The sequence below is a fragment of the Scardinius erythrophthalmus genome (assembly GCF_964197995.2).
Source record: "Scardinius erythrophthalmus genome assembly, chromosome: 17".
Classification (NCBI taxonomy): domain Eukaryota; kingdom Metazoa; phylum Chordata; class Actinopteri; order Cypriniformes; family Leuciscidae; genus Scardinius; species Scardinius erythrophthalmus.
Window position 1 is genome coordinate 23,505,258 of NC_138237.1, and position 14,196 is coordinate 23,519,453.

Sequence of the window (14,196 nt, forward strand, 5' to 3'; positions counted from 1 at the left end):
CCCCAGTTTTGGACATTTTATGTTAATAAATGCTTCTCCGAGGCCTGACACCACTCCCACTGTGTCTGTTGTTTGCTCCTCCCGCCACAATATATATATATATGTATATATATATATATATATATATATATATATATATATATATATATATAGCCTATATAATTGGATCGTCAGTCCACACGGCGCCTTTACATTTGTTCATCAAGTGGTCTCTGTATCTAGCCTGGAAATCCAGACCTAAATCTGAAAGATTAATGGTCTGGCATCGACTAATGAAAATCGGCCAGCTCGAGGGGCGGCACCAAGCATGCATTTGAAAATCTCACTGCATGCAACTGGATAACACTACGACCAATCATAACAAGCCCCACGCTTAGCCACCAGCGGAGCTAACTTGTAGATTAGACTCTTGCCATATCTGGACGGCAAAACAGCAAAAATGCCATTCTTACAAAGGAACGATTTGAGCGCCGTCTTCTGTTCCTATTTTAGATAAAAAGCCAAGTCTAAGAATATACAATCAATCTCAAATAGTTTAATTAATCCTTACGGGCTAATTTTTGGTAGGGTTAAAACCCCAGCAAGCCCCGGTCTAGCGCCACCACTGCAAATATGGTATTTGTTATGGTATATGGTATGTTAAGGTATTGTTATGGTAATGGTATGGTAACAATACCAATGTTATGGTATTGTTTTAAATATTTTTTTCAATATACAAAATGTTGTAAAGAATGACGCTTTTAAACATGAAACTAAACCACCAGTAGGTGGCGGCAGGTGACCGTCTTAATGAGTGAGTCATTTATTCAAATGATTCGTTCAAATCAAATCGTTCAATTCGCTAAATCATTCAGTAATGAAAACACGGTTACGTGTTCCTGTGAAATGCGTTATAGTTCTGATGTGATCTTTGTTTGGAACTATTTCTGCTGCTGAAATAGAACAAAAACAGTCAACATTGCGTCTAAAATGTTAGTGACTTAATATTAACTGAAATCAGTGTCAAATATTTTTTTTCAATTGTGATGGTATACAGCAATCTTGGTCGTGTGATGTTGCTGTATCATATGTTATAAATATAAAAACTCAACATGATTCTTTTACCGCAGTATGTTAACTGAGTTTCTGTGTGTGTGCTTCGCTCATTTGTTTCGATTTCTCCTTGAGAGGCTGCGCGAACTTCAACAGCACAACTTACTGTCAGTACATTATACGTATTATTATTCACTATCAATCGCTACTTATACTAAATGTGTTTGCTGTCACAAAGCTTTCGGTGTCGATAATGTTTATTTCCACTAGATGGTGCTTGTGTACTTCAACACTCATTTATTTCAGTAACTTTTGATCAGTCATCTGTATATTTTTATATTTCGACTATTTTATAATGCTTATTGTGATTTCTATACTCAACTGTTGTATATTTGAGCAATATTTATTCTTTCTAAGAGTTTTTTTGGTTCTATTTTATTTTGTTCCCATCGTGCCTTTGTATGTCACTTCCTTTTATGCCACCGAATAATGAGTCAGAACTGCGGTCCTAGTTTGACAGAACAATTCTGCTGATCAGATGGAATGATTTAATCATCGCAAAGTTTAAAGTGTCTCTCTTTAATATCACAAGTCATCCGATCAAGAAGCTTCAAGATATAACCCCTTCTCTTAGCTCACAAGCAGGCAAAAGTGGTATGTGGATTTATTTTCTGTTTATTTATGAAAGTCTATTATTATTTATTTATTTAAAGTCATGTGTGTTTTCCATGTAACTGAATGTATGACATGTTTGTTGTATATTCACCTTTTTTTACTCGGTTCTACGCTGTTGGTGTTGGTGTCTAAGTCCAGAGTGCATTATACATCAGTTAAATGAACCTCAGGCTTCGCGTTGTGACTAAGAGCAGCATACTAAATGAATGCAGAATCATTCTCGCGTTTTGTTGATTGCCTAGTTATTTTTTGTTATTGACGTTTTAATCAGGCTTGTCCTGTCAGGCAAGTAAAATTCACGTTCACTTGCCCCTTCAAAAAACCCACTTGTCCCAGACAAGAGTTAATGTCGAGCCCTGCTTAGGGGGGACATTTTCCCCCACTCTACCCTTCTGTAGACAGAAATGGGAGATTATAATAAACATTCTGAAAACAATAAAAACATAGAACATTAAAAATAAAATTCATAATGTATTCCGATTATTCCTCTGGCAGTATCACTGAGCAGCGCGCAGCTATTCATTTAGATCTCTTCTGATTTACACCGGCATCGCTGACAATGACCTCATTCAGATAATGTTGCACAATTAAAATGAAAAGATGATAACGCATAAGAAAGATAACACAGCCTTTTTTGTTATTGATTCTTTGCAAAAGTCTACTGGAAGTTTAGTTCCCTTTCGTTGTCACTCCGAGTTACGTCGGATGACGACGAATGGGGTTTCGCTTAGAAAGCCTATCATCTTCGAGTATATAAAACGAGCCAAAGGCAATGAAATGCTATGGGTCTGCGGAATTTGCATAGCGTATCTCCGCCCCACGCAGGGGGTATATATGGAAGTGCGCGAGCAACATGCAGATATGTCTTCGCTTCGGAGCCAAGTTGATTCTTCACTCCACAGCCAATTCTGAGTTCATCTCTTCATTCTCTTCGAGACGAGCCTCTCTCCAAGTGTTGGTGTGACAGCGAGTTCCAGCGAGTGCACATTCCCTGCTTATCTGTGCAGTGATTTGCCAGAGTTTGTGTGTTCATCTCCCTGGTCGCTTCAGCATTTGTGGAGAAATCTCCTTTCACAAAAGAGCATTGCACGCGGCTCGTCTTTTTAAAGATGCCTCGCCCGTGTATTTCTGGTTGCGGTCTATATGTGTCTGACTCTGATGGGCACAATCGCTGTCTTGTGTGTCTGGGTGTCGAGCACGCTAAGGCAGCGTTTGTGGATGAGTCATGTTCCCATTGCGGGAACATGCCCATCGCACGGTTGCGGTCTAGACTCAATGACCTTCGTGGTAGAGTCCCCTCACCCGCACCCCGATCTACTGGCTCCGCGAGAGCTAGTACTTTGGCTGGCGGCCAGGGTGACCTGAGGGTTATGGTGTGGAACAAAGCGCTGACTATTCCACGCTCCACACCGCCCTCTAGCACTGTGCAACCTGCGAGTGTTCCAAATGAGCCTGCAGTACAGTCCACTGACTTGCCGCATGTCTCATTTGGCGCTCCAGAGGAGGACCGTATGTCGATCGCTGCATCACAAGGTGGGCAGGAGTCCTTGGGAAGTGACGATTCGGCTGTGCTGCCACCCTCGGGTGTCCCAGCATTGCCCGAGTCTGATCCCGAGCTGACGGCCATGCTTTCCCGGGCAGCCGCGGCCATTGGTCTTGAGTGGTCCCCGCCACCTGGGCTGGTGCGCTCGCGGCTGGATGATTGGTTTTTGGGAGCGGCCGCTGACCCTCGTCGCCGCCCAACCCCAATACCTTTCTTCCCGGATGTGCATGAGGAGGTCACGAGGTCCTGGAAGGCACCATTGTCTTCCCGTGATCGCTCGGCGGCCTCCTCCGCCTTTCCTCCTCTCGATCAGGGGGCTGCTAAAGGGTACACTGGGGTTCCCCAGGTTGAACGCTCTGTTGCGATGCAACTGTGTCCTCAGAGTGCTTCTTCCCGTGGCGACCCAAAGCACCCCTCCAAGGCCTGTAGGTTCTCCTCCACCCTCGTGGCGAAGGCCTACAGAGCTGCGGGGCAGGCAGCCTCCTCACTGCATGCCATGGCAACACTGCAAGTCTACCAGGCCCAGTTGTTGCGTGACATGCACGAGGGGAGGACTGACCCAGCACTCTTCGATGAGTTGCCTGCCGCCACCGACCTCGCTCTCCGGGCGACGAAGGTGACCGCACGCTCGCTGGGTCAGGTGATGTCCACATGTGTGGTCCAGGAACGACACCTGTGTCTCAACCTGGCTGATATGCGGGAGGCCGAGCGGACCCGGTTCCTCGACACCCCCATATCCCAGGCTGGCCTCTTCGGCGGTGCAGTCGAGGACTTTGCCCAGCAGTTCTCGACTGCCCAGAAGCAGACTGAGGCTTTAAAACATGTCCTGCCCCGGCGGCCCGCTGCTTCGGCAGCGCAGTCGTCGGCACAGGTGCCTCAGCCCGCTCGCCGCCGAGGGCGCCCTCCTGTGACTCCCGCCCCTCCCGACCGGCCTCAGCAGTCATCTGCCTCCGGCCCGCGTCGTGGAGGAAGCCGCAGGAAGGCGCCACAGCCCTCTCCCGCCCCGCGCCCCGCTAAACGCCAGGCCAAGCGGCGCTCCTGAGACGGGCTGCTCAGAGATGGTTTTGAGTTCTTTTCAGGAGCCGGTAGCAGGGCCGCTCCTTCCCCCGGTGGAGGGCCGGGGGAGAATCCTTGGTTATCCCATTCCCGCTGCTCGTCCCACGACGGGCAGCACCCTAAAATGGTTAAAGAAAGAACTCACTCTCCCATCTCTGAGCACACAGAGTTCTCGGATGACAGTGCGCGCCGCTCACGAGCCCCGCCACTCTCATCCCCCTCTGTCGCCAGACCCCTGCCAGAGCACGCCCCCGTGGGACGCTGGTCCTCCCCTGGCAGGACACGGCTAATGACCGTGCCCCCGCACCGGGCCGCTATGCCACCCACGCCTGGGCCGGTCATTCCGCCTCGCTGCACCACCGACGGTACGTCTGTGGTCCGTATGACCCCGCTGGTTCAGTTTCTGGGAGCCTGGTTAGAGCTTCCCGGTCTGTCCCGCTGGGTCGCGAGGACCATCAGGCTCGGCTACGCGATTCAGTTCGTGCGGTCTCCTCCCCGCTTCAGGGGAGTCCGCTTCACATTGGTCGGTGGCAATGCCCCTGTCATGAGAGCGGAGGTCGCCACCCTACTGGCGAAGGGTGCGATCGAGACTGTCCCTCCAGCCGAAATGAGGTCCGGCTTCTACAGCCCTTACTTCATTGTACCGAAGAAATCCGGTGGGTTACGATCTATCCTGGACCTGCGCGTCTTGAACCGCTCCCTTCACAGGCTGCCGTTCAAGATGCTCACGGCCAAACGCCTTTTCGAATGCGTACGGCCACAGGATTGGTTTGCAGCGATCGACCTGAAGGACGCCTACTTCCATGTCTCCATTCTTCCTCGACACAGACCGTTTCTTTGGTTTGCTTTCGAGGGGCAGGCATACCAGTACGCGGTTCTCCCTTTCGGGCTAGCCCTGTCTCCTCGCGTCTTCACGAAGGTCGTCGAGGCAGCCCTTGTTCCCCTACGAGAACACGGGGTTCGCATTAGAGGTCGACCGATTCATCGGTTTTGCCGATTAATCGGCACCGATAGTTGATTGGTGGAACTATCGTTATCGGCAAAAATACATACCGATAGTTTTTCCTGGTTGCGTCCGTTGCTGGAGCGGCTGAGAAGCGCGCGCTGTCATTCATTACACAGTAAGAGAGAGCTGAGAAGGGCCTGCTGGCATCATGCAGTACAAGAGCGGCCTCTAGAGGTGTAATACAAACTATCACTGATGCCTCGTGTTGTTTATTTCGACACGTGATGCTGCGTGCTGCGCTGAGAGCACACGCTGCGTGGAGAGCGCTGATATCAGATGCGCGTTTAAAGCACCGACAGCTAAAAGGTCTGTATACACAGTACATTTTGTCATATCATTATAAAGTGATTAATTTGTTGACTAAATGCTGCATTAGTAGAGAAAGAACAGCACAACAGTATGTTTGTTTGCCTTCGAGGCTGAAAGGACGCTAACATTAGTAGTACCTCAAGCTGTTAAAACACTGACAAAAATAAACGTAAGTCCGACCCGAATGTTTAATGTCACAATTGTTACCTCTATTTGCATTAGTTTATATCCAGCTGGTCACTTTTATGCATTTAATATGCAGAGAAGTTGCATATTTAAAGCTAGAGATGTAAGATAGCAAACTGATATGTTCATACAGCCGACAGAAACATAAACAAATCAGAAAAGCATTAGATTTCGGTTATTTTTTCATCATCACTTTAATACATGTTTTGTTATTTTGATTAGATAATCATCAAGTGTTTATAAAATAGAAGCAAAAGTGTGAGACTATACATTTAATATTTATGTCATTTCAATGATCTGGCATTGTAGATATTTAAGCATGACTGTTTGGATTTATATGAAATGATAACACTTACAATAAAATTCCATATGTAACATTAACTAAGGTTAATCATTTCTGTATAAGGATTGTTCATTATTTGTTAATTAACATGTACTAATAAATTTTTAAATTAAGGTTTTTATTTGTTACCATAGTTAATGCACTATCAAACTAACATGAATGATCATGGTGCAATTGTATTGCTAAAATATTATACAGATCAAATTTTGTTACTTTTTATTCATTAAGTTGGCTTGAAAAAGAACAGTATAACAGTTACATTTTAAATGTAACTGGTTTTATTTGTTTATTTAGAGTATTACTTTTTGTTTCAGTTTGAATGGATGTCTTTTATTGACTTCAATATTTATTCATATTATATATTTATTTCATTTAGCATGTTTTCATGGTTCAATACAGTTTTATTATTTTTATAATAAAGTTCAGCACTGTTTTACTTGGAGTGTTATGTTTGTTTTTATCCAGTATCAATTTTAAAAACTATCGGTTGATTAATCGGTTATCGGCAGGTATGGCCCAACCTAGCTATCGTTATCGGTAAAATCCACTATCGGTCGACCTCTAGTTCGCATCCTGAACTATCTCGACGACTGGCTGATTATAGCTCACTCTCGAGACCAGGTTTGCGAACACAGGGACCTTGTGCTCCGGCACCTAGCTCGTCTGTGCCTTCGGGTCAACTGGGAGAAGAGCAAACTCTGCCCCGTGCAGAGGATCTCTTTTCTCGGTATGGAAATCGACTCGGTCGCCATGTGCGCGCAGCTTACGAGCGACCGCGCGCAATCACTGCTGACTTGTCTTCGTCAGTTCGAGGGCAAGAGTGCGGTCCCACTGAAACTTTTTCAGAGGCTCCTGGGGCATATGGCATCCGCAGCCGCAGTAACGCCGCTCGGTTTGCTTCATATGAGACCGCTTCAGCTTTGTCTTCGCGATCGAGTCCCGAGGTGGGCATGGCAACACGGCAGGCTCCGGGTCCCAGTGACTCCGACCTGCCGTCAGACCTTCTCCCCGTGGTTGAACCTCAATTTTCTACGGGCCGGAGTTCCCTTAGAACGAGCTTCCAGGCATGTTGTTGTATCAACAGATGCCTCCGCCACGGGTTGGGGTGCCATGTGCAATGGACAGGCTGCCGCGGGCTCCTGGACAGGACCCCAGCGCCTTTGGCATGTCAATTGCCTCGAGTTGCTGGCTGTACGCCTTGCCCTGCACCACTTTCGGGCGTTGCTCAGGGGTCAACACGTACTAGTCCGATCAGACAATACCGCCACAGTAGCGTACATCAACCGTCAAGGTGGTCTACGCTCCCGCCGTATGTCGCAACTCGCCCACCACCTCCTCATATGGAGTCAGAAGCATCTGAGGTCGCTTCGAGCCATTTATATCCCGGGAGACCTGAACCAGGCGGCCGACGAGCTGTCTCGGCTTCGGCCTCTTGCTGGAGAATGGCGACTCCATCCCCAGACGGTCCAGCTGATTTGGGATCAGTTCGGGGACGCACAGGTAGATCTGTTTGCCTCCCACGACTCGTCCCACTGCGACCTGTATTATTCCCTGACCGAGGGCACGCTCGGCACGGATGCACTGGCGCACAGCTGGCCGCGGGGCCTCCGCAAGTATGCATTTCCCCCAGTGAGCCTTCTTGCGCAGACCTTGCGCAAGATCAGGGAAGACGAGGAGCAGGTAATTTAGGTTGCCCCGTATTGGCACAACCGCACCTGGTTCCCAGAACTAGTTCTCCTCGCGACAGCACCCCCCTGGCCTATTCCTCTGAGGAAGGACCTGCTTTCTCAGGGACGGGGCACCTTATGGCACCCTCGTCCCGATCTGTGGAACCTCCACGTGTGGCTTCTGGACGGGACGAGGTAGGTTTGAGTACCCTACCACCAGCGGTGGTGGATACCATCACTTCCGCTAGAGCATCGTCCACGAGACATGTCTATGCGTTGAAGTGGAACCTCTTCGTCAACTGGTGTTCTTCTAAAAATCTTGAACCCACGAAATGCCCCATCAGTGTCGTGCTTTCCTTCCTGCAAGAAGGGTTGGAGCGAAGGCTGTCTCCCTCCACCCTGAAAGTGTATGTTGCCGCCATTGCCGCACATCACGACGCAGTTGATGGTAAGTCCTTGGGAAAGCACGACCTGATCGTCAGGTTCCTGAGGGGAGCCAGGAGACTGAATCCTCCTCGTCCTCCCCTCGTACCCTCTTGGGACCTCTCAGTGGTTTTAACTGCCCTGCAGAGTGCTCCCTTTGAGCCTCTGCAATCAGTGGAGCTTAAGTTCCTGTCAATGAAGACAGCGCTCCTGGTTGCATTGGCCTCCATCAAGAGGGTAGGGGACCTGCAGGCATTTTCGGTTGACGAAGCGTGCCTGGAGTTCGGGCCGGCTAACTCTCACGTGATCCTGAGACCCCGGCCTGGATATGTGCCCAAGGCTCCCACCACACCTTTTCGAGATCAGGTGGTGAACCTGCAAGCGCTGCCTTTGGAGGAGGCAGACCCAGCCTTGGCACTGCTCTGTCCAGTACGCGCACTCCGTGCTTACGTAGACAGAACGCAGTGTTTCAGGACCTCAGACCAGCTCTTTGTCTGTTATGGTGGGAAGCTGAAGGGAAAGGCTCTCTCCAAGCAAAGGTTGTCTCACTGGATAGTGGACGCCATTGCTTTGGCTTACCAGCAGCAAGGTCGACCATGCCCCCTTGGTGTGACGGCCCACTCCACCCGGAGTGTGGCATCCTCTTGGGCTCTAGCGCATGGCGCCTCGCTAACAGACATCTGCAGAGCTGCAGGCTGGGCGACACCTAACACATTCGCGAGATTCTACAATCTCCGAGTGGAGCCAGTTTCTTCTCATGTACTTGCCTCAACTAGCCGGTACTAGATTCTGCTCAGGTGTCTTTGCTTGCTCGCCATTCCTCTCCACGGACGGGATACGTGCGATATTCCTCAGGTGAGCCTAATAAGCCCTGAGTCTCCTCCAGCACTGACGACGTCAACGCCAGAGTTATGCCACCGGCAGCTTTCGCACTTGGCTAGGTGCCTCCATGTGCATGGTTCCCCCTCTGGGCGACCTCCACATGTGTATTTCCACTGTAAGCCTCCTTGAGCATGTGTCTTTCCCCTGGCAAGCCACCTTGCCACCCCTGGGGTTGAAATATTCCACCTGCGGCTGGACACCCCAGTGTTATCCTGTATGCAGCCCTTCGGGGTCATATGTGTATTCCAAGTCCCCCCCTTCGGGTTGGGCATGATTGCATATTTCCACTGGATATGCTTCCCAGTGTACCTTGGTATTCCTGTGTTAAGTAGGACTCCTTCGTCCGTGCTAGTCTCACGACAGGGAGCTCAGACTTACGCAGGGCACTGGAAGACAGTCGAGAGGTGGCGTGATTACACTGGGAACCCCATTCGTCGTCATCCGACGTAACTCGGAGTGACAACGAAAGGGAACGTCTCGGTTACGTATGTAACCCTCGTTCCCTGAGTAGGGAACGGAGACGTTACGTCTCCCTGCCACTTCCGCTGTACCGCTGGAACGCCTGAGTTCAGTCTCGGCTCCTCAGCGAAGACATATCTGCATGTTGCTCGCGCACTTCCTTATATACCCCCTGCGTGGGGCGGAGATACGCTATGCAAATTCCGCAGACCCATGGCATTTCATTGCCATTGGCTTGTTTTATATACTCGAAGATGATAGGCTTTCTAAGCGAAACCCTATTCGTCGTCATCCGACGCAACGTCTCCGTTCCCTACTCAGGGAACGAGGGTTACATACGTAACCGAGACGTTTTGGGCCACAAAGACGCGCATGCAGGAACGTTTGTTTATGTTGTTGCCGTTGAAACCGTCTATAATTAAAATATTTCCCTTCATAAAATGTATATATTGTGTTCTGAAGATGAACAAATGTCTTACTGGTCTGGTATGAGGGTGAGTAATTAATGACAGAATTTTCATTTTTGGGTGAACTAACCCTTTAAAAAAAAAAAAAAAAAACTCCCCGCACACACTGAATGAAATGTGTAGCTGGAATAAGAACAACGCTGTTAGTTCTTTTTGGTTGCTTTATTAAGTCAAGAATGTGATGAATAAAGAATGTTGACGTCCACTCGCCTTGAATCAAGTAGACAGTAATAAATGAAGAATGCAGACGTGACGTCCTCTGCATTCTTAAAACACTAACACTGATTTCTCAATACAGTACTTGGACAATGTGGAGGAGATATCATATTGGCTCTTGGATATGTGTAGGATTGTCACTCATGCCGCATGCACAAAAAAAGCTCAAAGTGGTCTGATGAACACAACAGCTCTGTGAAAAAGCACAGGTACTTCAATAAATACAAAAATAAAATTCTAGTTCATATTTACAACATTTACGAAGGGATTCAGATCTGTGCATTTATTTAGAGAGAAGCTAGATGGACAAGTTTTGGCAAGAAACAGTCATGTGTTTACAGAATTAATGTTTTCACCCAAAATGTCATAAGATGATCAAGGTTAAAAAAAAATCCTTAGCAACGTTTTAAGGGGCCATTCACACTTGCGTCCATCTGTGTTGTTTTTCCCATGTAAACATTGTGACATATTTGACTGCTGCAATGCTTCTCGCTGTTTATTTAGCATCTTTCTCAAGTTAGTAGTAGTTTATATTCCATTTTGCTTCATCTATCTGATTTACATTTAGGGCCTATTCATTTAGAAGGATATAAATATTTTTGAACACACGAATGACACCAAAGGTTTATGATTTTTCAACATACGGTTCATTAAGGCACGGTCACATTTTTCAGCAAATTTTCACAGGCAAAAATCATTTCAATTGGAATCAACAAGATCTGGAATGTTGAAAGATTCCCCCAAGCAGATTTTTTAACAGGGTCCAGCTGGTCATGTGGATAATAGTCATCAGGATCTACTGTATACAATAATGACAATATATTCAAGAATAATGGTAAAATTACCCAACTGATTGGTTAAACCCCATAGAAGAAGGTCACATGGATTTTCCACGCTGGAAAACAGAAAGATGCTTGGTTCGAAAGTGACTTCTGTGTAAGCTGAAGTCTTCATACATAACTTCACTATTTGACAGTATTGTCCCACATGGGTGCTATAAATATTGCAGGAAAAACTCACAGAAACAGTCTTTAATTCAATAATCCGCAGAAGCAAATACAGAGAATAATTGGGGAAACATCCACTACACTAAGACAAGACAATACAAAGAACTGAACAGAACAGAATGGAACGACATTTGAATGGAATCATTAATCAAGGGAACAAACTGGCGCACACTAGAAAACAAGGTCACACAGGCAAACAGGAACTAAAACACAATTAAGCTAAGCCAAAACAGAACATAACAGAATATAATGGTTACAGTAAGTCGAGGAGACACGGAGCCAGGGTGACACTGCAGGTCTTTTGGGCCAAGGTGGAGCAAAAGGCTCATGGGGCCGAGGCGGAGATGGGAATCCGGAAGACCTCTGTGGAGCAGGTGCGACAGAGGGCAACGTTGGAGCAGGAGTGAAGGTGAAGCTCGGTAGAGTTGAAGGGATGGTACAGGTTACAGGTGTAACCAGAAGCCTGGAATCCTGTGGTGGAACCAGGGTGACGCCTGACCAACGCGGAAATGGTAGGACAAAGGTGCCTGGCGGAACTGGTGGGATGATGGCCCATGGTGGAGATGAAGGAACATGATGCCAAGGCGGAGCCGATGAGTCAGAGGACCGAGTTGGATCTGGGGCTCGGTGGCTGAAGGCGGAAACGGGGGATCATCATGCCTAGGTGGAGCTGAGGACTGGAAGAACTGAGGCGGATCCGCAACACTGCAGGGAGCCAATAACTAAGGATGAGCCGAGGGACTGACAGGAGCCAGTGGAGGAAAGGCTGGGAGGGATCTCTGTAGACTTTGAGCTGGACAGAACCAGCGGGGACGCAGGAGATTTAAGCTGGGTGGAACCGGGGAAGGGAGAATTAGGGGTATTACTACCTCAAATTCATCCAAAATATTTCCAGAGGTCAGGCATCACTTATTCACAGTGGAGGGAGTGTGGGTGGAGCTTCCATCCATGTCCTCAAACTCCACAAGCATTCCTTCAGAGACGAGTGTTATTGCCGGCTAGCGCACATGGTCAGACATGTCCTGGGGCTCAGGCTCCGGAACGGGGCACAACTCATATGGGTCTTCTGGCTCATTGTTCGCGACAGGTACTGGCTCGCTGTGGCTGGAGATGTAGATGAAGGTTTTAGACTTGGTTTTCAGGGGGTCATTAGAGAAATTCACGTTTCACAGATGTACTGTACTATGCGATTTTAATACCATCCGAATCTGCCAAGTCAGTGTTTTTCTCACACAACCTCAGTAAAAATTCCAGAGCAAATTATCTACTGTTTTTCGGCAAAATCTAATCCCGTCCAAATGCGAGTGTCTGTGATTGTGGATTCTAACGCTTCTCCTCGTGTGTTTTGGTGTGAAGACACACCAATCTTCAGCATGCTTTTATTTAGTTTGAATATGAATGGTATTAACATACGTCATACTAGTGTTGTGCTAAGTACCTACTTCGGTACCAAGTCCAAGTCGGTACTGAAATTTAAAAAATGTGACGATACCAGCATTTCCTTCTAGAATTTTGAGTGTCTGCTTTCAGATCACCTTGCATGACCTTCTGTAATGCCCACGTCTAGAAAACACACTCGACCTCTAATAAACACGGAGATGTTAGTCCCGTCCGAATCTGTACATGAAATCACAGACGTTCAGTGATAAGAATTGTAACTCAAACGTTGTTTAGAAAACTAGACTTGTCCGAATAGGGCTAAACTGGCACACACTAGAATACTAGGTCACACAGACAAACAGGAACAGGGAAAGCTGAAGCAAGGGAAAACTAAAGTTTCAGAAGAAGCTGAAATACAATGAAACTAACCCAAAAACAGAACATAATAGCATATAACCATTACTAATATGGAGTGGACCTTTTTTGCCTGCAAAAATTTGCTGTTCATGTGACCACACTTTTATCAAAATCCAAAAATCCAATACAAAATCAAGTAATTTCTATATGAATACACGCAATCAGGAATTTCTCATGAGGGCGAAAAATTTCCGCACATAGATTTTGCATGGGTTCAAGTTGGCCACAGAAAATGACAAATGTGACTGCACTTTTACTCATTGTTCTTGGGCAGTTAACTCTATACATACTGCAATCCAATGGATATTTATAGCAAGTTGACTTGAGAAGTTCTGACAAGAGGGACCAGATGTTGAAAAATAATTCCACAGATAAAAGAAACATTAAACCAGCTTTTTTGGCTGGTCTTTGCTTGGTTTAAGCTGGTCAAGCTGGTCTCCTAGGCTGGTCAATGGTGTAAAGCTAGCTAGTCTGCCTGCCTCACCAGCTGACCAAAACTCATCTAAAACCAGCAAATCAGCTCAAGCTGGTTTCATTTTGTTTTAAGCAGAGTCAATAAACCTTTAAAGGCAAGACAATGACTATCAACATGACTTTTCCATCGCAGGTTAGAGAAATATGGCACAGTTTGTGAAAAATAAGATTTATGGATATCTTAATTTTAAAATAATGAAATGTGCAACCATTGTTCATTCGAGTACATTCAAACAGCAAAACATCTGAGAAATTTTGCTTTAAATCAGGTTCAAACTGTACGATTTTACCACCAAAGATACATTTTGGGATCAATCAAGATATCTCTTTTGTAGCGCAAAATCTGAGGTCTTTGTGTGACATGTGTAATTGGACAAATCATTTTCTACACGATGACACAGCCTCCAATGAAATTGTGGCGGTGAAATTTTCCGTCACAGTGTGACCGCTCGTGCAAGCTGTCAAGGGCACCACTGGGGCCGAAGACTTGCCTATGATGTGTTTATGACTTATGACGTCACACAGTGTTCCATGACTTTAACCCCAGATCTCATTGGGATCATGTACAAAAACCGTAAAGGACTGGAAAAATCGTACAGTATGTGCCCGGTTTAAATGAAGCTTAAACCACCAGATCTCCACAACAGAAAGCTT